Source organism: Choloepus didactylus, chromosome 22 (genome assembly GCF_015220235.1).
Source record: "Choloepus didactylus isolate mChoDid1 chromosome 22, mChoDid1.pri, whole genome shotgun sequence".
Classification (NCBI taxonomy): domain Eukaryota; kingdom Metazoa; phylum Chordata; class Mammalia; order Pilosa; family Megalonychidae; genus Choloepus; species Choloepus didactylus.
In genome coordinates this window covers 15,234,997-15,258,872 of record NC_051328.1, presented here as the reverse complement: position 1 = coordinate 15,258,872, position 23,876 = coordinate 15,234,997, and positions in this window count along the sequence as shown.

Sequence of the window (23,876 nt, the reverse complement as noted above, 5' to 3'; positions counted from 1 at the left end):
CAGGGACATTAATATAAGCAGACGCATTTAGAAATGCTCCAGTGCCCAAATAGGCTTCAGGGGGATGATAGACTCCAAGGGCTGCGTCTTGCTCACTTTGCTGAGCTGCTTCTGCCTGGAAGTGAGCACGCCAGTCAACAAACTGACCGGGGTTAAGAATGGAACGGGCAAGCGAGGCCCAGTCTTGGGGGATGCAATAGTCCATGCCGAGATCCTGCAGTATTTGGGAAGCGTATGGGCTACCTAACCCGTCCTCCTTGACGGCCCTGCGAAGCTGCTTGATAGTATCAGAGTCAATGGGATACCAGTCATACGGTTTCTGTGGGGTGGGGGCAAGGTTAAGAGGAAAGCAACGAAAAGCACGAGAGAAAGGAGGACGCGCTTGAAGAAGGCTTGGCGCGGAAGTGGGGGTAGGGGGAGCGTTGCCCCAAGGGTTGCCTTGAGGTGTAGAAGGCAGCCAGGGGTTGTTAGTCGGTGGGGTGGGAGGAGCGGCGGCAGCTGCCGGTAGCGGCTCCGAGGGGGAGCTCGCCGAAGGGGGAGGTGGGAGTGGGAGGCCCCAAGCGTCGCAAGATGGCGGCGCGGTGGGAGCGGCTAAGACACAAGATGGTGGATCAGCCCCGCCCTGTGAAAGGGTGGGGCCCAAGGCATAAGATGGTGGACTAACTCCGCCCTGTGAAAGGGCTGGGTAAAGCGTATGTGGTTTCCGGCCCAGCTTAGGGCTGATGTCATTGCCGGAGCATTTCCTCCCCTCGATGGAAGAAGAAGGAGGAAGTTCGCCATCTTGGCGTGGCGCAGTGTTATTTTGCTTTTTGGGAGTCACCTCGAGCGCGTTGTTAATCTGCTCGACTAAGGACTCCGTGTCTGAGTCATGATTTGAATTAGTATCGCTATCTGAATCTGTTGGCTGGGTTGATAGGGCCTTCTTGGATTTAACGAGGCCTCGATCAGGGGGGAGGGAGCCTTGAAGGCAGGAGCGGATGGTTATCAAGGTGGGGAGCAAGCCGGGAGGGAAGCGCTTGCTCTCATGTTCCATGGCATTAGTGACTCGATCAATAAGACGATCATAAGTAACAGGGTCCCAAAGATGGCAAGTGGTGAGCCATGGGTTAAAAGGCAGCAGGAGGTCCCAGTACACCTGCAGCTGCCGGACAGACACTTTACAGCGATGCGTGTCTAGGAGACCGGCCAGAGCACGAACTTGAGGTGCCTGACATGTAGATATACGATTACCCATAGCTGAGGGGGGAGGAGGGGGGGTTACTCCCGAGCCGGGCCGGCCGGCTGGCAGGGAGGAGGAGGAGGAGTTGTTTACCGAGCAGAGAGAATGAGATAAGCTGTGGCCGCAAGGCCGAAGGAGACGGCTAGAGCGGAAAGCAGTGCCCTTTGGCAACGGGAGCAGTTGGGGGGGGCGGTTGCAAAGAGGCACACAGCACCAAATGAGGAAATAAAAATACAAAGAACTACAGCAAAGTAATGGAGGGAAAGAGGGAGAGTGTTAGGAGGAACGGGGGTCATAGAAGTGCGCATACAAAAGGACGAAGAGAGCGTGGGGGAAGGGAGGAGTTCCTACTGGATGAAGAGAGCGTGGGGGAAGGGATGAGCGGCTTCGGAGCAGGGAACCTCCCACGGCTCCAGAAGCGGCGAAGGAGAGGCGGCCCTACCTTGCAGGCGAGGAAACGGGGAGCTGGAGGGGCGTCCGGGCGAGCGATCGACCTGCTGAACTGTTGTGTGGAGACGTTCCTCACACGGGGCACCAGTTGCGGTCGCGGTTACTACTTCTAGGGGGAGAGGCGGCCGGTAGCCGAGCCCTCAGCTCTCGGGGCTGCTCAAGGGGTACCGGCGGCGGGGGCTCTTTCCCGGAGGCGAGGGCGAGGCGGAGGACGTGGCCAGGGTCCTCGGCGAGAGGCGTGCAAGGAGGGCGGCGATAGGGACAAGACACTCTTCATCCAGTAGGAGTATGCGCCAAAGAGATTTATTCAGGGGTGATTACAGGTTATATAGGCTGGTAAGAAGGGCAGGGCTGGAAAGGAGGTGAAGCAGCCTTAAATGGCAATACTGAAGGGATAGGGGCTAGGATTGGTTCTGAGAGAACGCCGGAACCGTTGCAGCGGGGCGGGGGTAGTTCTGGCCACGGGCATGCGCGCTGGCGGTGGCAGGAGTGGCCTTGGCACCAGGGAGTGAGTGGGTAAGATAAGGAAGCGGGGAAAGGGCAGTTGGGAGAAAGGCGGTTTCCTCCGGCAAGCCTCTCCTGCCAGTGGCATTTTGGGTGAGGAAAAGGGAGCTGCCTTGACCTCGCTCCCCAGGCTCGGGGGGGCTGCAGAGGGCACTCACGCCCGTACCTACTACCCTCCCCAGGGGGTGATATCAGGTCCCCTGGCCCAGGCCTGGTAAGTCGAGGTACAAGCTCAGACACCCGCACCATACCACATAACCTCCCATGATATTAAAAAAAAAAATTATTCCATCTTTCCTGGCTATTGTGTTCAGGTTAATTCTCAATGTTTGAAACCTAGATACCTGAATTAATGGATGTGGAGTACAAAGCACAGTGCTATATGTTAGAAATCAATTAATCCACGCAAGGTCCCTTTTCTTCTCCCTTCTAAGAAGCTACCTTGTCACCACTCTCAGGTAAACTCTCCACATGTTAAACTGTGATGCCCTGAACATTTTGTCTTTCATCTCCTAGTCCATTGACTGACTCCATCCAATCTAGACCTCTAAACTAATTATCCTGAGAAGTGGCTTCACCCATCCCTTGTTCCAAAATCTTTAATAGTTTATCATTTATAGTAACCGCCATTTTTGAGAAGTTACTGGCTGGCAACCTCTATGTTGTTTTACATATTACTCATTTAATATTCAAAACAAGTCCTATGAGGTAAATACTTTCATCATCCCCCTTTGTAGGTGATAGAGTAGAACGGAGTGACCAGGTCAACTTTATTTACCCAATCATAAAGAGGCAGTACCCCAATTCATAACCAAACACTCTGTTTCCAGTATTCATAGTCTTTTTTTTTAATTCAGTTTTACTGAGATATATTCACGTACCATACAATCATCCACAGTGTACAATCAATTGTTCACAGTACTACCATATAGCTGTGCATTCATCACCACAATCAACCCTTGAACATTTTCCTCACTCCAAAAAAAACCAAAGTAAAACTAAGAATAAAAACAAAAGCAAAAAGGAACACCCAAAGCACTCCATTCCCCCCATCCCATCCTACTCTCCATTCAATTTTTGTCCCCATTTTTCCACCTATCTGTTCATACACTGGACAGAGAGTGCAAGCCACAAGGCCCCAACAATTGCACAGTCACAGCACACAAGCTACACAGCCACACAATCATCTTCAAGAACCAAGGCCACCAGGCTGCAGTTTGACAGTCTCGGGTATTTCCTTCTAGCTATTCCAATACATTAAAAACTAAAAAGGGATATCTATATAATGAATAAGAATAACCTCCAGAATGACCCCTTGACTCCATTTGAGATCTCTCAGCCATTGAAACTTTATTTGGCTTAATTTCTCTTCCCCTTTTTGGTCAAAAAGGTTTTCTCAGTCCCACGATGCCAGGTCCAGGCTCATCCCCAGGAGTCATGTCCCATGTTGCCAGAGAGATTTACACCCCTGGAGTCATGTCCCATGTAGGAGGGAGGGCAGTGAGTTTACCTGCCGAGTACTCATGCTCGTAACCTTTAAGCTTATAATGCCTCCTGCAGCAAGCCAACAGCCAAAAGTGAGAAATGGGAAATATTTGTTGAATACCCAGAGTTAACACGACACAAGTGAGGAGCTATAAAGTTTGTTTTTCTTGGTTTGGGATCTGGGCCAGGGAAGATGGAAGTACATCCACTGAAAATTAAACTCTGCATTTTAAGGAAATAGGAAAGCATTTCCTGGATGAAACCATTTTCTTTTCTTTTATTCTTCTTCTTTTAATTTAGAAGCTTGAAATCCATTGCTTTACATTCTTTAGTCAGAGTTATTTTAGGGAAAGATATCGTCATCACCATCAGCAGCAGCAAATATGATCATTAGGCTTTAAATTGCCCTTACATTCTTGGTCGTTTCCTAATGCAGTTGGATTTAAACTTGGTTATTACATTACAAAATGGAATGTATTAAGTTTTCTCAAGTTCAGCTATGGGGTGTTTACATCAGAGAGCTGGATTATATAGTATTTGAACTGGAGCTAAAATGTACATTTTCGTAGAATAAATAAAGATCATATTAAACTACTTCCCAAAATAAACAAAGACTAAGAAAATCCTCATCACCTTTAAGGTCAGAAAATAGATACTTGACATTATAGGCAAAACATTATTATATGCAGCAGCTCTAATGGCTCAGGTCATAGTCACAGCACATGTTGTCCAATCATAAAGTCTGGTGTCCAATTCTGCCAGCCTGAAGTCCTTGGAAATGTTGAGAGCCAGTGAATACTCAGCAATATGGCCCTAAGGATTACGTGAAATGGATACAATGAGGTGCCTTCTTGCTATACCAATAACTAGGTCCTCTTCTGTCATTTTCTAGCTCCTCCAATTTAGATATTATATGGACATTTCAAATTTAACCAAATATAATTTGTCTTCTTTAAAGATATGATGTCATATAATTCTCAAATTCTACTTGTTGTAATGCAGGTTCCTGGGCCCCACCCTCAGAGATTCTATAGCTCTGAAGGTAGGACCCAGGCAGGGATGTCCCTGGAATGACATCCCATAAATATGTTAAATGCATCCCTGGCTGGGAACCTACAGTTTTAATGAGCACCTCCAAGTGACTCTAGTACAGGTGAGCTATGGCTACACTTTGAGAAATATATTATGGAGAAAATAAAAATGGTTTTACATTCACAATAACTTGGCTTTGAATACTGGGCTCTGCTAATCTAGAATTCCAGAACTTTGAACAAGTTTCTTCACTCCCAGGAACCCCAATGTCCTTGTTTATAAAATAGGAATAAGAATGTTTAACGAGTAGGATGGTTTTGAGTATGAAAATCTATGTACTTTCATCAACAAGTATTGTGCTTGTGCACAGAAAATAATAAAATATTGCTTATTTAAAGAGCTTTTGTTGTGGTTAGATTAACAAGATGAAAAATAAGGATATTGATAAAAACAGGCAAAGTCTACAGTACTTAGGGGACACACTCTATTATCCAAGATAAAAGGATGTGTCCCCCACATCTCCATCTACTGACACCACACACACACACACACACACACACACACACACACACACACAACACGGACACACTTATAAAGTGTGTTTTGATTTCTAATAGGCCACGGATTCCTCACTTTTTTGAAATAAGGAAACCTTTCTAGCAAGTCCAAATCCAAATTGTATGAACATCCATATGATGTTAATTAGAATTTAGCATTCACTGATTGAGAAATGTTAATGTGCTTATGGACTATTGGATCTCTTTTATAATTCTATATTAACCTTGACTTGGGTAACTCTTACCTTTCCCATTCTTGATAAAGGGGTCTATGACTCAGGGCTCATGTATCTGTAACCTAAGCTATAGGTTAAGAAACAAAAAAGTAGATTTTGAAAAAAGAAAGTAAAGACTTTTCCTCTGCTTTATGATTTTAAAGTTATAATTAACTACCATGACTAATTCACTTAATTGGTTTCAATTTGACACAGCAAATAAATAGTAGGAGCTCTGTATAAGCCAAAATCAATATTAGTGGTCTGTGTATACCAGAAGGAATAATAAAAACATGGTCCCAGTTCTTTTTGAGCAATAAGCATACTTAAACAAACATTCATTATTAAATATATTCATGATCATTGTGGCAAATTAGTAAAAATTTTTGAGATGTAGAAAACAGGAGGAACAAATGTAGTTTGGGAATGTCAAAAGGAGGACTCCTTTATGAAGAAACAAGATGAAGAGGAGTTAGGAAGCCCCTAATAGTTTTGTTGTTGGAAAAGCAGATTTCTTTGGTAACCACCCAAAATCTCTTCTTTTGTCATGAGTCAATGACCAAGAATGTGCCATGCAAATAATTCTGCAATTTTTTATTTTTGGCATTTTGTTTGTTTGTTTGTAATCTCCACTGCAGATTTCAGAATCTCAGCTTGATGAACCAGGTGGAAGGAAGGAGAAACATGCATATTTCTCCTGTTCACTGTAAGTCTATTATATATTCTTATCCTGAAAACTCAAACACAAACGAGATGGAGATTTTTAAAAACTGCTGCCATACAGAATAAAATTCTATCTGGGGTGTTATCTGGGCATAAACCAAGTTTGATTTAACTATAGTTATCCAGTAAGATGAATGATGTACCCTAATAGAGGGAAATGAAAGAAAGTTTTACCAAGAATCTAACATGATCCTCAGTGTTTTTTTATCTGTTATGCCCTTTGAGCGCTCAATGTAGCTGCATATCAGTGAAAAATTCCTGACATCTTGAAACAGTACAATATAATTTATCCTGTTATCTTTTGCTGTTTGGGTTTGAAGATCTCACTTCTGAGCTTGGATTTACATAAGTCTTAATTCTTTCCAAGTACCTACCGAGCAAACACTGAGCTCCTTGTGGTGGAACACAAGTCACATCACTATACAACCCAACCTCCAACTGCCTCCTACTTTCTTATGCATCTTATTTTACCATATGGGCACACATGAGCAGGCCCGCATTGACACACTGCTACTATACCATCATCTTCAGCTTGTTGAATAAGCCATGACACTCCACACTTCTAAGACTTTGGACATGGGGTTTCCTGTGCCTGGAATGACATTTCCCATACTTTATTGGCTCACAGAATTCAGATTCATATTTAAAACCTAGCTCAGGTCCTCATTCCTCTAGTATTTCTTCTTTCACTCCACCACACTTGCAGGGTTAATCACAGCCTCCTCAGTGCCAACTCTGTACTAATATTCATATTTCTATTGTTCCAGTAAACTGTTTCTGTCTCTCCTTCTCAGGGCTGGTTTCAAGGGCCTGTAACCCCACTCCCTGCTCCCCTCAGAAGGGCCTCTGCTTGTCTATTAATGCTCTGCAGTTGTCATCTAGAAATATTCAGTCATTTTATCTATGATTTTGTGCTTTGCAAGAAGGGTTAATGGAGCATGAGTAGGGGCTGGGAGCCTTGGCTCCCCGGTGGTTTCCCTCCCATAGCCTGCCACAGCCTCCCCAGGGACAGACCTTCTTTTGTCCACTCTCTCACCCAGCCTAGCCCCCTCTCCCTATACCCACCTGAGACTGCTACCATCCTCTGCTCCCTGTGGGTGTGGGACAGTTATGTGTGCATGCCCCACAGCCTCCGGAGGATGGGCACGGTGGTGGGCTGACAACATCCCAGAGCATCTGGCAGGGAGAGTAATGCCTCTTGGTGAGCGGGAGGCTCTCCAACCCCAAGCCACACAGATTCATATCCATGCACGGAAACCCACCTTACATACACAAACTCACACGCATACACAAATACACAGGAACATACACACACACTCACAGATAAACAGATATACACAGACATAAACTCATGTATATAGGCACATACACACATAAAACCATTGCCTATACAAGAAAGCCATTACCCTGCCCCATCCTCTGATAATTAACTTCAGTTAAGCATTGAATAAATATTTCCTGAGCATATACTATGTGTCAGGTCCTACCTGAATGTCATACTCCACATGGAGAATGCATCACACTGGCATGGATGAACATATGAATGAGCCTTTGTTTCATTTTCTTAATACACTGTACATTTATTACAGAATTGTGAAAGCACCATGATGTTATACAAGTTCAGAGTAGATACTGATAACAACTTTAATTAATAAAATAAGAATAACATTTTTCTTATTTAAACTTTAGTGGCTAAAATCCTTCTAGAATATGCTCTGCTTGGTTATCCATCCTTAAGTTTTATGTAGAAGATCTAGCAATAAAAGTACTTCTTTCCATCTTTTTCCCTGCCAACCTGTCTTTTACACAACACACACACACACACACACTACTCTTTTTCAGTATTCTCATTCAACTGATAATAATTAAGTGGTAACTCTGTGCTAAAGAATTCCTTGCTTTTGAGGTGGTCTAGACCATTATATGAAAAAACATGTTTGCATTATCATGCTGGAGTAATGGGTGGGAAAACCAAAGCTCACAGACTTCTTATCTGTAGTACCCTCCTCCAGCTGTCCAGGCTAATCACCTCTCTTTGTAATTTACCCTCAGTCCCACCTCCTGTCCCTACTTACAAACACACTGTATTCACCTGCAATTCTGACCTACTCATAGAGACTTAGAAAGCATGTGAGCAAACTACAAATGGCTCTTTCCTCTGTTTTGTTTCCAGCCACCTTCAAATCTCCCACACATTTCAAGCCTCAGCCCAAATGCCTAAAAGGCTTCTACTTCTGTGAAAATCTCTCTGGCTTAAAACAGACAAGTTTTGGCTCTTTAGCACTGTGCTGGTTTGAATGTATTATGTCCCCCAAACGCCATTATCTTTGATGTAATCTTGTGTGGGCAGCCCTATCAGTGTTAATTAGATTGGAATTCTTTGAGTGTTTCCATGGAATGTGCCCCACCCAACTGTGGGTGATAACTCTAATGAGATATTCCCATGGAGGTGTGGCCCCACCTATGCAGGGTAGGCCTTGATCAGTGGAGCCATATAAATGGGCTGACAAACAGAAGGAACTCAGTGCAGCTGCAGCTGAAAGTGACATCTTGAAGAGGAGCTACAGCCAAGAGGGACACTTTGAAGAACGCACTGGAACTGAGAGGAGCTTCAGCTTACAGAGACATTTTGGAGACGGCCTTTGAAAGCTAACTTTTGCTCCGGAGAAGCCAAGAGAGGACAAACGCCCCAAGAGCAACTGAGAGTGACATTTTGGAGAGAAGCTGAAGCCTAGAGAGGAACATCCTGGAAGAAGGCCATTTTGAAGCCAGTACTCTGGAGCAGACGCCAGCCACATGCCTTCTAACAGAGGTTTTCCGGACACCATTGGCCATCCTCCAGTAAAGGTACCCGATTACTGATGTGTTACCTTGGATACTTTATGGCTTTAAGACTGTAACTGTGTAACCAAATAAACCCCTTTTTATAAAAGCCAATCCATTTCTGGTATTTTGCATTGCGGCAGCATTAGCAAACCAGAACAAGCCCCCAGTGATATTTCTCTGTATTATAATTCTGCCTATCATGCAAACTTCTTTTCTTCTAGAAATTGTGACCATTATTGTCCTCCCCAGTAGAATGCAAGCATTTTTTAATCAAAGGCATATAATGACATGTACTTAATACGTATAGTTAACAAACAAATGTAATACCTAAGGTCAACAACTATAACCAAGCTTTCATGTTATTACAGTGTTGTTTTGTTTTTGCCATATTACAGCAGGCTTGATATCACATTCTTGAGTTGAATTCTTTTTCAGCTGATGGTTTTTCTCTACTAAAAGGGAATTGCTGTTAGCAAAAGGCAGATTTGTAAGTCTCATAATAATTCTTCACAAAGCCATAGGAGCTTGTGACAAGGTTCTGGATCATATGTAATATACTGACATTTACTGGCTCTATTTGAACATACAGGAAGTGTCCATAGAATTAGAGCAACTTGAAGTACAATTCTGTTCATTATGTTCTAACACTTTGAGGACTTAGTAGTAGTAGTATTTAGTTTGGCATTTTCCTGCTTTCCTTCCTAAATAATGATTGCTTACTCATGTTAGTGCATAAATAAATAGACATATTAAAAGGTAAATGGCATCTCTTTCTTTTCCTTAACCAAAGACTCATAAATCCTGAACTCTATCTTCAGGTTCAATCTGTTGCTTTGACTTTACTGAGAAACACAATTTGGGACCATTGATAAAGTCACAGTGATTTCTCCTCCAGAGGTAGTATCTTGACCAGGGTAGCCTTATCACCCAAAATGAGCCAATAACTCACCCCCTACCCACAGAGATAGGTTCAAACTGTTGGCATGAGACCCAAGCCAGACCAATCACATCCCATTCTCCCTGGGTAGAGAAAGCCTGGCTGTTGTAGGGCAAAGTGCTTTACTCTGTACATCTGCTTTGAAGAGAGAGTGGTGGTAAAAAGTAGGAAAGAGTGAGAGGAGAGAGAAATAAGAGAATCACAATGTTGTTGTTCTGGTATGCCTGATGTACCATTTTGATCATGGTGCCAGAAATCAACTCCATCTAGTACCCTGTTATTCAAAGTTAGGAGAGCTCTTTGGAAAAGCAGAATCTCAGACTGCCTTTCAGACCTACTCTACCGGAATCTGCATTAACAACAACAAAAAACCCCAAGGGATCCATATGCACATGATTGAGAAGCACTGATATGGCTGCATTCCTTCCCTGCACTCTGTTCAAGTCACACTGACCTTTTTCAAACTTCCATAATCTTTCTACCACAGGACCTTCGCAAATGCTACTTATCATGCAGAAAACTCTTGTCTCCCCCTCTTCACTTTCTTAAAACTTTAGATCTCAGTTCAGTTGTCACTTTCTCATGGACATTTTCTGACTAGGTTAAAATCTCTTGATGCATGTGTATAATATGGGAAGCTTTCAGTTAAATGTCATGCATAGTAAGCTTCGTGGGACTTTGATAATGACTGATTTTTTTTTTTTCTCATCTTTGTATTCCTAGTAACTAGATTGGCCTATACCACATTCTCAATATATACTTGTTGAATGGATGAATGAATGAATATATAAATGATGGGAAATTTTACAGATAAATACACTGAAGTCAAGAGGGGTTGAAAGATTAGCCTAAAGTCATGAAGGATGTAATAGATATGAGTTTATAATTCAGGTTCCTGCCCTGATATATAAGGATAAGTATCTTTGAATTATCCTTATTTTCCCCACCATTTGTTCATCCAAGATAAGAAAATTAGAAACAAAACAAAGAGATGGCCAGATGGGAAATCCCAACCTTGAAAATCTGGGGAAGTGAGAACTTTTCCTAAAGTATGTTCTTTTTTGCAGAAAGACCGACGAATATCCTGCTGCTGAGTGGGTGGCTTGGATGGCACAAGAATATCCATTATCAAGTGATGACACTTTCGTGTGGATGCCAGGTTCTTTGGCTGCAGGAAAAATAAAATGTGATGGATCAAAGTGAGACTGCAGCAGCTGATCAGTCTCTGACCAATTGGCAACTAGGAAGTCCCCTGCAAGTGGGAACCCAGGTAATCATCCGAAGTAAGCTCCATCCCTGGTAGACCTCCAGATATGGAATGAGTTCAATTTATCAAAATAAATGTCATGGCATTTTCTTTGGGGGTGCAGTACAATCCTTATGACTGGAAGGTTTTTATTAATAGAGTAATGTAGGGAAGGGCTCATGGGAATTCAAAGCAATTGTGATTCTGGCATGTCCTTGGCATAAAGTGGATGCCAGGGGGATGAAGTTCATTTTTTTTCTCCAGCTCATCTGAACAACTCCTACACTGTTAAGCTTTCCAACTGGTCCTGGGACATCAAAATCTAACACCTCTAAGAATTATTCCCAAGCATTCCTGAACTTAATAGAGACAACAAACCAGAGAGTTCCTCCTTGCCCATATTAGACTCCCATTTCCTAAACTGTTGATTGTTGCCCTTGCTTCTAAATTGTTATTTTGCTTCATAATAATAGCTCTGTGTTTGCATTTCTTTTAAACTCAGGTATTGTGCCCCTAAGACTGTCCTCAAAAGCTTTCTGAAGGCCTGACTAAATTTCAGTCATTCTTTGATTTATTTATTCAAATACTTTGTGCATATAAGGTACCACATGCTAAATGCTGGAAGATAAAAACACAGTATTTTTATTCAAGTGTATGTAATTAAATTGTATTTAATATGCCTAATTGTGTAATTATAATACACTGAGGTGTATTTATGGAGGTATGGATTTTTTTAAATAAAGGCCTCAAAAGATCCATTCCAGATACAGGACCTTGCCTGGCACTAGACAACTTCCTCTGTGTTTGTCTCCTGTCCCCATACCATTCCCCATTAACTTTGGGGCAACCCATTAGGTCCACCTACGTCCTCCCTTAGCACCCATTGTTTATCTCTACTCTTACGTTATAGAAATGGAAAGTCATGATGCTCTACTTTGTTTGGTGTGCATTAAACATCTTGATAGAAGTGGCTGCTTTTAATTCATCTTTATAACCCTACTATCTAACACTGTGTGCTCCATTCAGAGATACTCAGTAAATGTTGAACTCATTGGTTTGTTTGATGAATGCAAAACAAGCTTAAAGTGTCATTTTCTTTGAAAAGGAACTCAAAATAGGATTAACTTTGTCATCCCTCAGAAATGAAGCCATTTCTAATATGCCTTCAGTGAAGGAGAAGAGAAAAAAAAAGAAGCATTTTGCAAATTACATTAACTTGACAGCTGCTCACTAAACAATACCATATTAATTTTCAACGTTCTGCACATGGCTGAGTGGAAGATCCCTTAATCCCAGGTCCCATTTTATATTTGCCTCATTGTCTCTGTCCCCTCATTGTATTGCTTGCTGAAATCACCAGTGGCTGTGTACTCCCTTACACCTTATTATTGCCAGAAAAGTCGTAGACTAGGTTAATGCACATCTCCTTCCCAGAGGTATGTTACAATGGATTTAAGTTCTTTATTTCGAGCAATTGACTTTGAGAAATCCCCTTCCTTATCAGTTACTACCAGAAAAATAGAACCTTCCAGGAGTGACAGTAAACTAACCAAATTTTCTTGAGTTCTACAGGCATAATAACTTTTAAAGGGGTTGAGATTAATTCAGGCATTTATGAGTCGGCGTAATCAGATGACCCTATGTGGGGAAGCCAATGAGACAGTGTGTCAGAGGTTTAAATTACTGGCTCCCAAAGACCTGCATTTGGAGAACTTTTCTGAACAAATTTTCTAAGCTTTAGTCATGCCACTGTGATTCTTTTGTTCTTGGCTTACTGTTTCCAACAAATGATTACCTTCAAAGGAAAGGCAAGGGAGAATCTTTCTTGAAGAGGCTCTTTGCTTTTCAGAAAAACCAAACTGCGTTATCTTATTTTTGAAAGCCTAATAACCTGCTTAGGAAAACTAAAGATATCTTTCAAATACAGAATACAAGTGGCACAAAATATGGCCTAGAGAGAGACGAGAAATAGTAATTGCAACTGCGCTAGCATTTTGGTGAATAAAGTGCTGCTTCATACATCTACTCTGATCTGATAATAAATACAGGGATTGGGACAATTCATATATTTTGCTATACAAAGCTATTACTTATTTATTTATTTGGCTCTCTGACAAAATGCTGATATCAATAGGCATTTGAGAAATCACTGGCAGAGCATTTCAGGAGCCCCGTTACTAGGAATAATTATATGGGATGGGAAAGCATGGGCCAAAAAGATACTCTGATGAGCCCATTCTCCCTAAAAGCTAAGTGCTTTCTCCAGCCCTCAGGAAGGACTGCACCTGGGGATTAATGGAGTATCAGGACACAAGTGACCTCAAGCAGCATGGCATGGCATGGAGGCCAAAATAACGATGGCTGAACCAAACTTATTGTCAGTCCATTCCCTGAGATGCTTTGATTTCTCTAATCCTGTTAGGGTCACTCAAAATAATAAATAAGTGTAAAAGAAAATCTTCTGCATAAATGTATTAATTGATAAAAATCTAGTTCGTAGCTTGTACTTCAGAAACATAGTCATATGTGTATATATGTGTTTATGTATATATATGCTTAGTAATTATAAATCTACAGTGGTGCACTGAAGTGCATATTACAGTTTGGACAGGTTCTTGGTGTTGGTCTGTATTCTGGTAGGCACAGACCCATTGTAAATACGAGCTCTTCTAGATGTTACTTCAGTTAAGGTGCGGCCAACTGAATCAGGTTAGGCTTTATTCGGGATTACTGGAGTCCTTTATAAGAACAGAAGAGTGAAAGTCAGGTAGAGAGAGAAACCACAGGTGCTACCACAAACCAGAAGTCAACAGAACCCAGAGGAGAAAGGAGAAGACATTGCCATGTGCATTCCCATGTGATGGAAGGGCCAAGGAGCCCCAAATATTGCTGGCCAGCTAGAAGATACCAACCCTGGGAGGAAGCAAGCCTTCTAGACTCTGAAACCATGAGCCAATAAATTTCTGTTGTTAAGCCAACCCATTCATTTTATGATATTTGTTTTAGCCAGGAGGAATCTAAGAAAAAAAAAATACACACACACACACACATACATATATGATATTTGTAGAGCCTCCAAAATAACAAAGTGTGTATCTGCGCATTGCCCTTTATGTTTAATGATCTGCTCTCAGCCTCCCTCAGCTTTCCCAGCCTCAATTGTCACTCTCCAACATGAGCTTTTGTCTTTGAGCATTTGGGCCATATGGAGCCATTAAAGCTAAAAGAAACCATTTGAAGTCCTGGATGTGCATTTTTACCTCTTATCATGGTTTCCTCTCTCATAATGCCTTGCCTTATCCACTAGGAAGTTTTCCACTTATCCTTCATGAATCAAATAAAATGCCACTTATTTTAGAAAACCACCATTAACCCCTTTAGCCTGTTAAGGACAATATTCTCCTTGGTTCTCTAGCACATCATCACACTGTTACACAACCATTTATCATAACTCTGGAATTATTCATTTCCATAGAATCTTCACCTCTACAGAAAGAGACACCGAAAGACAGGCAATATAAATATTACTGATTTTTTTTATCCCAAATGCCTATCAAAAAGCCTAGAATTCTGTCATATTCCACAAATATTCGCTATATGAATGGGTTGTTACCTACATGATTTTCCATTTGGGGTTTCTTGAGCCACTCCTTTATTGCAAGCTCTATTTCCCCACATTTTAGTTTACCCCATCCTACTTGCAGGCATGAACTTTTACCAAGACATTGCAAGATGTAGTTATGATCTGTATCAGCCCATAATGCCTTTGTCCACACAGTTGCTCAGGGTTGAATATACACATCCATCAAAGACGTTGTATAGGTTTAATTCTTCACCTTCGACAATACTGGATTGCATTGAGAAATAGAAACTAAGGAAACTGCATGTCCGCTAGGGAAGACCATAGGCTTGGTTGTATTTAGAAATGCTCACCACACCTTTCATTTTCTCAGTGGTTTGGCTTGTGCAATTTTTCTACTTTAACAATCTAGACTGTGCTCAGTTTCCTTGATGGTTTCATAATCCATTCTCCTGGGAAGAGAGCAAGCACTTTCTCTTTTATATTGAATAGATACATAGTTCACTATCTGTGAAAGCAAAGCAGAAAGAATATTTGGAGAACCCTTATGATGGAATTCCAAGCAACTAAGCTTGGGATTTATCAAGGAATGTCATTGTAACAGAGCTATTGAAGGTGTTTTCATTTATTTCTCCATATGGACCATTGTTCTTAGGACTATAAATATATTAGTGAGAGATAAAAGACTCCCTTGGAGGGAAAAAGCATATTGCTGCAATAGCCAAGCAGAGACTATCCTTTTGAACTTGGGTGTATTTGTATATTAAAAGTAAAGATAGGGCAGAATGAATATTTAATTAGTGGTATATACCCCTCCATATTTATCTTAACTCTTTTATTCCTAATTTGCACACACAGTGGAACCTCGGTATTCTATTGAATAAAAATTTTTAGAATACCCACTTCATTAAGTTCAAATAATCTAATGATATGCTTTATTAATCAGTCTTCTTTATTTTATCCCCAATGACTTTTCATCCAGTATGTCAAAAACATTTCTGATGGAAGGAAATACATTCAAAAAGAAGCCCTGGAATTAATTCAAGGTCTCTCACTATTGTTAAAAAATGTTCCTTATATTAATTTGATATCCTGTATTTTGGCTAAAATCACCAAATATTTCTTCTGTTTCTTAATGGTTGCTATTACACCTAAACTCCTTTGTTTATTATCAATGAAATTCTATGCTTCAGCCACAGCAAAACAGTAATTGCTCCCCAACTTTATCCTCATTTTAGTAATAAAGAGGCTGAAAAATAAATAAATTATGTTACATGGCCAAAGTCAAGTGGTTTCATGCTGCAATGACTGATAATTGGGTAAGAGGCTACACAATTTGCCCAGAAAACTTCTAAAAACATTTTTTTTTAAATATTAAGTTTGCCCGAAGCCCTGTTTTCTTAAAGTACAATCAATATGTACACCCAGCTTGAGAAATGCTTTATCTTCTGGCTATTGGGGAGAGGAGATAATTGTTCATCTTCACCTCTTTATTCTAAAATACTGAGAGAACAAAAAAAGAGTACTCCCAGGTATTTTGCTCAATAGCCATGTCACAAACAGTAGGGAACAGTGGAAAAAGTGAGGACCTGAATTCAAACAGAACTGGATTTGAGTTTCAGACACATTACATAGGGCTAAAATATGGACTGCCTATTTATTTATTTTTACCATCCTAAGCTTTGTTTTTCTCTTCTATAGAATAATAACAATGAAATATTAATACCATAGTGCATGTAAAATAACCAATTAATTACTTGGCACATGATGGATATTCAATAAATATTGAGTCCCTTACCCCTAATCCTGCTACAATTGCCTATTGTTTTGCTCATTTATCTTTTCATCCATTCATCCTTTTATTCTTTCATCCATTCATTTAACCATTGAAATCAATAGCCTATGATTTGATAGTCCCACTATCCCCCATCCTTCAATCCACATATATATTGAGGACTTTTTATGTCATAAGTAACTTTGAGAGATTATTTCCCTAAGAAAATCCCAGCTTGATAAGGGTGACCTCCATATGACTCATAAATAGGAACAATACTTTCATTATGAGAGAGAAATGAACAAGGTGCTATTGAATATAAAGGAGATTAGCTGTCAGAAACATAATAAACATTTGATAAATTTAAGCCCCAAATTTTATAGTCCATTACCCATGCTAAACTGTTTACCTAATAAGTTATCTCATTTAGTTTTCACAACAATTGTTCTCTCACAATAATTGCTCCCCAAATTTATCCTCATTTTAGTAATAAAGAGGCTGAAACTTAAATATGTTACATGGCTAAAGTCAAGTCATAAGTGGTAGCCCAGACTTGATCCCAAAACTAGTTTTCATAACCACTATGCTATGTTGCCTTCGTGGAGAGGCAGAGTTGTGTTCTCCAAATTCATATTTATGTTGTCTAATATCATGTTTGTATTTTCATAGAAAACAAAATGTATAAATAATGATTAATGGCAGCTTACTTCCATGAAGAAAAGTTCCTGAGAGCAGTGATTATACACTTGAACAACAGAAAATAAAGAACAGACTCAGGGATCTTAGTACCATAAATATAATATACCACTATACATATATATATGTGTGTGTGTACATGGGATTGGTCCTTTTGCTAATAATGGGTATCCTTTTGCTATACTTTGAGCATATCCCAATTGTATTTTGTTGAACAGCAGGAAGTTGAGATAAGCAATTTCTTTGTGGGTGTGATGTTATTTTGGGCATGGGCAATGATTTCTATAGGGTGTAATGAGACTGAACAATGTATGCAACATAATGTCAGCTACGATCACTTTGAGGAATTTTCTCGAATAAAAGCATTTGCTTTTAGTGTTCTCACTCTCTCTTATTTTCTATTAAAAGTCATCCTTTGGTGTTCCTTCCTCCCTTCCTTCTTTCCTTCTCTAATAATTCTGTGCAACAGCCATTAGATGGGGCTAAGCAAGATAGGGATCCTCCTAGGAGGGTCAGAGACTGAGCGGGCTGAAGGGAGCACCTACTTGTAGATGAATAGGACCCAAGTGTGGGGGTTCAGGAAATGACAGTAGCAGCCGGGCACAGGAAGTCAGAGTTCAAATGGGTCAAGAGGGGCATTCATGCAGGGCTGTATTGGGTAACAGAGGAACCCCAGGGCAGGATGTTGGAGCTCAAGCTGTGTGAAGCAGCCTGACAGACACCACCTTGATCAAGTGATTAAAGTTAACATCTTCACAATTGGGGAAGATTGAAATGATTTACCTCCTGATGAGAGGCAACGACAAGAACAGTGTCATTTCTGTCATGTGCCTGTACCTGAACATTGCATAACCTCTATCTACCCATGAAGGAACATTAGAGAAACCCAAATTGAGGCATGTTCTACAAAATAACTGACCTCTAATCTCCAAAAGGAGATTAAATAGACATGACAACTAAATGCACTGCTTGGTCTTAGACTGGATCTTTTTGCTGTAAACATGTTGTTGGGACAATTTGTTAAATGTGAATGGAGTCTTAGGTTAGAAAAAAAATAATTCTAATTTTCTGATGTTTATGGTTATATTGTGATTACGTAGGAGAAAGTCTTGGTTGTTGGTATTACACACTAAAGTTTTTAGGTGTCATACTACAGCACATCAGTGTTTCACTCTCAAACAGTCAAGAAAAAAAGTTGTATCGTTCCTGCAACCTTCCAGAAAGTTTTAAACTGCTTTTTAAACAAACAAAAAAACACAGCAAAACAAAACAAAAGCCTTTTAATCTGCTGTTAAAATAGGGATTGAAAGCCCAGGCTCTGAAGTATCATACACAGCTGAGATCAAATTCAAGTCCATCCCTTATGATATGAATGAGTTATTTAACCTACACATATTTGTTTGATATTCACACAAATATTAAAATACCTTATAGATTTTTTAAGGATTAAGTTATTTAATGCATGAGAAGTGATTAGAAGAATGCTTCACACATAGAGGCAATAAATCAGTTTAGTGATTATTAATATTACTATTGTTGCTAATTGTCATTATTATTGAATTGAATGGTTTCACTCTAGGGTTTTATGAGAAACAAGCTATTATTTGCAGTCACAGAGAATTGGGTTCAAATTATGATTCTACTTAGCTAGGGGCCCAGAGTAAGTCCCTCCCTTTGGGAAGCCTCATATTTTTCCATTGACTTTTACAGCCTCACCTTGAGATATACTCATCTTTGCTTACTAAGTTCACTTGTTCTAGTTTGCTAAGCTGCTCAAAGCAGATACCATGAAATGTATTGGCTTTTACAATGGGAATTTATTAGCTTACATGCTTACAGTTCTAAGGTCACGAAAATGTCCAAATCAAGACATTGTGAGAAGATATCATCCTCCTGAAGACTGGCAACCAGTGATCCTGGACTCCTCTATTGCTTGGCAAGACACATGGTGGCATCTACTGGTTTCTCCCCTCTCTTCTGGATTTTGTTGCTTCCAACTTCTTGCTTATGTGGCTTTCTCTCTCCTTGTCTGAATTTAATTTTCTTTAAAGGACTGCAGTAAGAGGATTAAGACCCACCCTGAGTGAGATAGGTTACATCTTTACTTAAGACCCTACCCACCAAAAGATCCTCCTTACAATGGGTCCATACCCACAAGAATGGATTAACTTTAAGAACATACTTTTCTAGGGTACATACAGTTTCAAACAACCACACCAATCTACACTGATCTTTTTTCATTTCCTCAAAAACATCAAGTTTTTCCAGTTGCAAAGAATTACACATTCTCTTCCCTCTGCCTGGAACACATCTGCCCTTTCCTGACCTGTACAACTCCCACACTATTTTAGTCCCTGATTAAAAATTAATTCCTTACAGTCCCTGATCATTAAGTCAATCTCTTTCAAGGGTCCCTATTTTTATAAAGCTTATTGAAATTTTTAAAATATTTTGTTGTTGTTTATTCTCTGCATCTTAGCACAGACAAAACCTTCTTGAGGTTAATGTTCAGGTCTGTTGATTTCTGTTGGAGTCACCACTGTGTACCTAGGACACAGCACAGGAACCAGCATTTAGTAGGTTTTCTTCAAACATTTTAGAAGGAATTAACTAGCCAAGCAGAGCACCAGGCACTTGAGATTAATTATATCAACTTTTACAGCAACCCTATAATGCTGATGGCATCATAGATACTAATATCACGTTACCATAATCATAGTCCTGTTTCTTACCCCAGGCAAAAACATAAAGCCTCAGTAGATCTTGATAATTCTCAAAGGAAAACCAATTAATTTCTGGTATTAAACAAAGCAAGAGAGTAAAGAAACTTTACCCATAAGGAGATAACACTGGATGCAAATTTCCAGTTCCCCCTAAAACATGAATGATTAATTGAGAAAAGAATAATTGCTTTGGCACTTAATGCAGCTGTTATTTATGTCACATTATTTGTAAAACTGATGTGCATAATATTCTTCCAGTACCACTGTAAATTAAAACAATTCAGGAATATATTATCTATAGACAGTTACAAAAAGATGTGTTTGCAGTTCCTCCACTGCTGGTTCTAATAAGAATGGGCACTTTTCTCAGAGATAAAGACATTTTACGCTAAAAAAATAACCTCATCATTGTCACACTGGATGGTGACCAATGACCAAATTTGTGGCATGAAAATATCTTAATGGTTTTAAGACACTTAGCTGTGGTCACATGGTATTAGATGAAAGTAGTGCACAAAGAATTGTAAATGGACACTGAATCAGAAAGCATGGCCCAAATCCCAGCCTCCTCTCTATTAGCCATACAAATCGGGGCAGGTTTTTTAAACAAAGCTGCAGTTTCTTCATCTATAAAATGGGGCTAATAATAGCAGTTACCTTGTAAAGTTGGGTTTTTGTTTTTGTTTTGATTTTTTGGTTTTAAATGAGACAATCTGTATAACATAGCTTAATCAGGGCCAGAGAGAAAGTATTTGGTAAATGTTGGTGATAATGATGCTGATGATGATGACATCTAATTGTGTTTTGGTTGAAGCCAGTTAAACCCTCTTTAAAAAATTTGGAGCTATAGTTGTTGACGATGACTTAAGGACAGTGGTTTAAACCCACAGGGCCATTAGTTATTTAGTATTAAGAGGAAGGGAAAGATACGATCTTACTTGGTGACCACAAAACAGAATGTATGAAAATGGAAATAAGATCAGTAAGAAGTTAACACCAAGGACACCATTTCAGTTTCACCTGGTCATGGATGAGACCTTCTGGCAGGGACTGGAGCAGATATGTAGAAGTCGCTGCCAAATGCAATCTGAAGCACCTAACCTGCCAATGTCCTGTGGCAGGCACCTGATGTGAAATGGCATTGAGCATCCCTATATGTCAGATTTCATTACTAGCACCATTTTACTGATGAGGGAACTGAAACTTAAAGCCATTCAACCATTTACCCCAAAACTTACAGCCAGTTCAATGATGAACCTGGGCCAGAGGCACAAGGAAATCCTCAATGTCTTCCTTCTCTGATAAAGCCAGCAGAGCACATAGATTCCTCTTCTACTTCTGGAATGCTAGGAGACAGGTCTAGCTTTCAAAGTGAGTGTAATGGTGTGCTTGCAAGAAACAAAGTGGCTCTGAATGGAAGTCATTTCTGGATGTCCTATAAAACAGGCAACCAAAATGACCCTGAAGAGGGAGAACAAATGTCTGTCTGCATGTCTGGTCCATGTGGTAACTGCCAGTCCTCACTTAACCACCAGATCCCAGACCCAGGTCCATCTGCTATTCCACTTCATTGCCACCCTTGCCTCAGGTTCCTTTGGAAGGTTCACTGACTCTTTTACTTCTAAAGGAACTCATTCTCTCTTTTGACATAAGGAATTTCTCCGAGCAAGAACAATAACAGCAGTTATTGCTGCTGCTGAGTATTGAATATCTATGTGTCAGACACTATGCTGGATGCTTTAGATACTTTATCCCTAACCCTTAAAACAACGCTGAAAATGGAAATTATTATCCACATTTCACAGAGATAAAGTACATTGTCCAATGTCACCGAGCTGTGAGAATGGATCTGTGGGGTTAACTGAGCTCTGACTCCAAACCTATGTTTATCCAGTGACACCACAATGCCAGACAAGTTGACAGTTTTCCTAGGACTTTCTGTTGTCACTATTATTAGAGCAATTAAAAGCTAATAAATACTTTGATGATTCAGAGTTAATCATTATTCTATTAATCTAATGGCACCTTAGATTTATGAAGTGGAATATAATTTATGTGTGCGTTTTATATGACTTACTTAACTTGTCTTCATGCCAAGCTTGTGATTTCACATATGACATACCCCTCCCACACTTACAGGGCAATCTCAATGCACTCAGATATTGGGAACTGAAATTTTGGTGCTTGTGTTTATTATTTTTCTCCTATCAAGACATTAGCTGATGGAAACAATACCTTATCTGACCATATTATGCCAAAGATAAAGAAGAAAGGCCCACTATGTATTCTTTTTTCCTCTTTTAAGTCATCCTTTCCCAGAGCCTGACTATCAATCATAATCAATACCTATTATAATCTAATTGAAACACCTCAGAGCTAGGATTGGAGCTCCCCTCACTTGACGGGATTGTGCCCTAGTTTTTCATCATTAGCCTGCCCAGCTTCAACCAACAGATGTTATATCTTTCTACTGACCTGTCCAACTTCCCTGCTATCTCCCTGATTTTTCTAACCTCCCTTTTCCTCTAACCACTAATGGACAAGAACACTTTCATATGAATTGGATCAAACTTGACCAAAGATTCCAAGTGCAGTCTCAAATTGAGTTCTATCATGGGGGTGACATCTGCTTGCATGGCCTGAGAGCAAAAATTGAATATAAGATAGGAAGAAAAATGCACAGTGGCAGCATAGGGGAGAGGTGACTCAGAAACTGAAGGAAATGATTCAGAGGTCACGGAGGTGTTCATTTAAATTACTTAGAGACCTTCAAAAGAAAAAAAAGTAATTAAAATCTAATGTCCACATTTACACGGTTTAAATGATTTGCTTTTACCTTTTGCTACTCTTAATTTTTGATTGATGGGTTAATGAGAGGAATGGTTACATTTGAATTGCTCAATAATGAGAATAAAACCAGCACCCATTATCTGGATGCCTTAGTGGGATCAAGATGCTAATGAGCAGTCAATGTTCACAAAAGCCTCACCTTAGTATAATGAGAGATTAGTAAACTAGATTGCATTGCCCCTTAAAATTGTGCATTTGAATCATCTCTCCCTACAATGCAGCTCTTTCTAAATGACACATTCTATAGCGGACCAATAACTCATTTCTGCCTCCCTGAAGGTTTCTCTTCCTAAAATGCACTACTCATCAATATTAACATTTTGTTAGTGCAGGATATTCAGCCAATTTGAATTGTTGAGATTAGTATGTGATTTGATTTGAAAAGAGTAATAAAGTTATTTTGGGTCTGAGGATAGAAAGGAGTTTTGCAGAAGAAAATGTCTGAACCAGTGCATGAAACAAGTGACAACCTTTGGTTTCTTTAATTACAGCTCAAATAAGGAAAATCACAATGAATATTAACCCTCCAAGCTCATTACTTTCTCTCCTCCAAACCCTCAAGAATGGCCTTTTTAAAAATAAAAGAATCTCTAGCACATATTAAATATTATCATTAATACCTCTACCTGCATTATTTTGTGTAGCTGCCACAAAAACTTAATTGGATCATTAGTAGTAGTAGTATCCTGGAGACAAATTGTCCTGCTGACTACCTTCTTTACAGATGGCAGGGGTGAGATTTGAACCCAGTGCTGGAGAAATTCAGAGTCTGGGATCTTAACCACTGCTTAGAGTTAAAATGTTACGGGTGAGAACTGGGCAAGGGAGAAACTGCTCTGTCTCTTGCTTTCAAAATCTCTTCCTTGCTGTTTAGACAATCATTTTTAGTTCACATTTCTCCCAGTTCAATGATGGCACACATCATTAGGTTCAAATAGGTACACTTAAACCATTTTTTACATGTTTTTTGGCAAAATAAGATGCTGTAATAGACACCTTCAAGGCGGTATTTGTGAGCAGCTGACATTTGATATCTCTGAATGTATCTGTATTGATGGG